Source organism: Spermophilus citellus, assembly GCF_964194105.1.
Source record: "Spermophilus citellus genome assembly, chromosome: 16".
Taxonomy (NCBI): domain Eukaryota; kingdom Metazoa; phylum Chordata; class Mammalia; order Rodentia; family Sciuridae; genus Spermophilus; species Spermophilus citellus.
In genome coordinates this window covers 4169821-4173697 of record NC_138196.1, presented here as the reverse complement: position 1 = coordinate 4173697, position 3877 = coordinate 4169821, and the positions used below count along the sequence as shown (strand labels likewise).

General features: G+C 59.6%; 1 long non-coding RNA gene across 1 annotated transcript; it reads left to right on the top strand.

Annotated features, from left to right (window-relative positions):
* Positions 1-1154: 1154 nt before the first annotated feature.
* LOC308635116 lies at positions 1155-2617 on the top strand. The gene is made up of 3 exons (XR_014019141.1): positions 1155-1396; positions 1629-1776; positions 2220-2617. It is a non-coding gene; the product is annotated as an uncharacterized lncRNA (long non-coding RNA).
* The last annotated feature ends 1260 nt before the right edge of the window (positions 2618-3877 follow it).

The window sequence follows — 3877 nt, the reverse complement described above, 5'->3', positions numbered from 1 at the left end:
AGGCATGTGATTTTGTGTCAAAAAATTTCTTTTAAAATTAATTTTATATATTATAAAAGGATAGAAAACTCTAATAATAAATTACCTACCAGTAGTGCCCCCAATCTTTATTCTTTAGTATTGTAAAATCTGTGCTCCATTCTTATGTCTTAATACCTATGACCTCAAGGATCCATCAGAATATTTTCCATGAATTACCATATAGATAGTTCTGAGTTTATTTTTTGTGGTAAATCTAAAATCATGGACTCATGAGATTTTGAGATCTTTGAATAATGGTGTTATGTATTATAAGAAGGAAGTGTGATTAATTTTGCCAAAACAAATAACAGAAATTTTGAAGCTCAGTGTGAATTGCACTTAGAGAATCATAATTTAACTGAAAATGGGTTGTCCCAAGTGCTTGGAGACACCAAATGTGCGGGGAGAGCAGGACGAGAGGGAGGAAGGGCACAGGGCTCTTCCCTGAGCAGGCTGGGCACCCAGACCAGACCCTGCCTGAGACCCGCCCTGCTGCTCTGCTCGGCAGCTCTGAGGGCCCCTCCATCTTCCTGCAGACGTGACAGCATTGGCTCCTGGGAGCCCCTCACACACGTGTGCCCCACTCCCGCGGCCAGTGTGTCACGCAGGCGTGAGGGTCTGCCCCTGTGTGTGCTAGGCCACACACTAGTCCCCTCGCCACACACAGACCTGCTCTGCCCTGAGGCGGCCTGCCATGAGCTGGGCTTCGTGGGCGAATGGCTGGATAAAGGAATGGAGACACGGGAAAGGCAAGTGACCAGCCACCAGGCGAGCTCGCCACACTCAAACATGCCCAGCTCTTCCGCTGCCCGCCCCATCCTCTCCCTCCGTCCTGTGTCCTCCCTCCTGCCCCTCCCTGACACCCCCCACCCAGCGGTGAGTGTCCATTTCAGAGTCGCCGAGGTCTTGGGCTTCTTCAACCGTCTTCAGCCCTCCTCCACACGGATCCTGCCACTGGGCAGCAATTCAGCCTCCTAAGAGAGCCCAGCATGGACCCAACCGGAATCAGCTCTGGGTCCCCCACGTCCCCTTATGGGTCCGAGGGTGTGGGTCGCCCTGGCTCTCGAGTCCGGCATCCCTGGGGGCCGGGACCACAGCGGGTGCTCCCTCCCACCCTCTGCAGGCAACACCCTGCTCCGTGGAAAAGGAACACAGGGCTTTGGGAGCAGGAGGAGCCACCATTCCTAACCCCAAGTCTCCGTCGAGACGTAAGGAACATGTTAACCACGGCGTGGGGAGGTGATGCGGAGGAGAGACACACCGCAGACCAGCCAGCTTTAGGACTGCTCTCTAGCCGAGCCCTCCTCCACTGCCTGGGACCCCCGTCAACAGCAGGTGGCCCAGGCCAGGCCAGCTGTGTGCACACCAGGAGCAGGCAGGCTGGCCAGAGGGTGGACAGGGATCCGTGGGGCCAGGTAGTCTGCCTTGAGCCGGGGCTCCCCAGAGCCAAGGGGAGCACCAGGGGAGGTGGGTGCCCAGAGTCACTGGTGGTCAGGCAGGGGGCTGGCTGTGCCCTACCAGAGGTCTCAGCCTCTGGAGGGCACTGTGCTGAGGACTAGCAGACAGCAGGGTCCAAGGCCCAAGGTGACAGCCCCACTGGCTACCAGGTCCCAGCCTGGCCTCCTCTGTTCCTGTCATCCCCGAGAAACTAAAAGGAATTCCTGGCTGAGAGCAGCTCACTTGTCACCAAGAGGGAAGGCCACCGCTGCTCTCCACAGGCGCAGAATTATCTCCTTGCTTCAAAGTGTTTCACAGGTGGAGATGGGCCTGAGGCTGGGGCTGGGTCTGGGACTGGGCCTGGGGCTGGGGGTGGGGATGGGACTGGGGTTGGGGATGGGGATGGGCCTGGGGCTGGGGGTGGGGATGGGACTGGGGTTGGGGATGGGGCTGGGGATGGGGATGGGCCTGGGGCTGGGGGTGGGGCTGGGGCTGGGGGTGGGGATGGGACTGGGGCTGGGGATGGGCCTGGGGCTGGTGCTGGGGTTGGGCCTGGGCTGGACCTGGGGCTGTGCCTGGGGCTGGGGCTGGGGCTGGGGCTGGGCCTGGGCCTGGGCTCCGTGTAAGTGCACTTGCCTGGCATGTGTGAGGCACTGGGTTCCATTCTCAGCACCACATAAAAATAAATAAAAATACAGTTCTGTCAGGGTGTGCTCTGTCGACAACTAAAAATATATTTTAAAAAAACACGTGTTTCACAGGTAGGGATGAAACCTGTCACCCCAGAACCAGCTGGGAACCATACAGTAGACCACCCCCCTGCAGCTCCCTGGACGCCACCTTCCGTGTCCTTTGACCCCGCTGCAGGGCGAAGCCTTCCGGCTTCTCTCCTTTGAAACAGCTTGGCAGCCGCTCCTCCAGACCAGGGTTACCGGGCACCTCTAGGGCCTCCAAGCCAGTCCTGACAGTGCCAACCGCAGCCACCCGAGGACCTCTGTCTGGAGGAGAGGTCCCTCTGCTGTCCTGGACCCAGCTGCAGAGCTGTCCTGCTGAGCTCCCTGGTGCCCTGCTGGGCCAGGACTCAGCTTGCCCCTGTCCACCACCTCTTCTGGGACACCTAAGGGGTCCTCCGTGGTTCTGTGAGTCCTGTCCACACACAGACTAGGAGCAGAAGTCCCGCCCCCACCTCCAGCAACTGCCACCAGCCCTCCTGCGTGACATGGAGCTTCCCAAGCCATGGGTGAGACAGCGATGCTCTTTGGAAGGGTTGGGCACAAAGGTGGGCACAGCAAGATGTGGCTGCGGCCTCCCTGCCCCGGGCCCTCCACCACGCAGGGCTCCTGCATCTGCTTCCTTGACCGTCTGAGGCTGGTGCTGCCCCTGCGTCCCACTGACCCTCCACGGCCTTGATGATCTGCGTTTTCTGCATAGATTTAGGAAGTCGATACTATTGTGACTCTGCTGAAGGAACAGGAAACCCCTGTACTCCATCTCCCCTCGGGCGAATCCTTCCAATCGCCCAAACCTCCACCTGCTTCTTAGGAGACCTCTGTGCTCTGACGCTGTGGCCTCCTCGATGGCCACTCTGATGTGAACTGCCCCGAAGCTCCCTCTCCCTCAGTTCAGGGAAGCTGGGACCCCACCCCAACGTCTTCCTCGATGCCCTCGCCCCACTCAGAATGTTGGAGCACGCGGGGCTGTGGCATCTGGTGGCACCACGCTCTCCATGGCCCTTGGCTTCTGCGTGGAGCTGACCCCCGGGAAGGAGGCCACCCTCCTCCATAGCCAGCACTGGTCCTGCTCTTGTACCCAAGACCCTCCGGACCTTCACGTGTCTGACCTTCCATCCCAGGGACGTCAACAGGGTGCCCGGGTGGGTGGAGGGCTGGGCAGGGACCTGGTGGGGATCATTCATGCACTCAGCTCCTCTTTGTGGCCAAGCACTTCTGGGGGACACTGTCATATCATCTGTCATATCAGCCGCGGCTGCCTCAGGCTTTCCGAAGCCCCCCTCCAGCCGGGTGACCTCTCCGTTCCTGGAGAGGCCCTGATGCAGGCCTGTGGCTTCTGTGCCCTCTGCTTACTTTTCGGGGCCTGCGCTCCACGTCCCTGCTCAGGGGCCTTCCAACGAGCCTGTCTTTAGAGGCACTGCCCTTCTTCTGCCCAGCCTCCCGCGTCCACCTTCATCATTTCTCTCACTCCTGCAGGGGTGGGGGTCACTTCTGTCCAGCTGCAGGCGCCAGCCTTCCCACTCCTCCTCTCTCTCCTCTCTCTCCCCTCTCTCCCTCCCTCCCCCTCTCTCTCCCTCCCCCTCTCTCCCTCTCCCTCTCCCTCTCTCCCCCTCTCTCTCTCTCTCTCCTCTCTCTCCCCCTCTCTCTCCCTCTCCCTCCCTCCCCCTCTCTCCCTCTCTCCCTCTCCC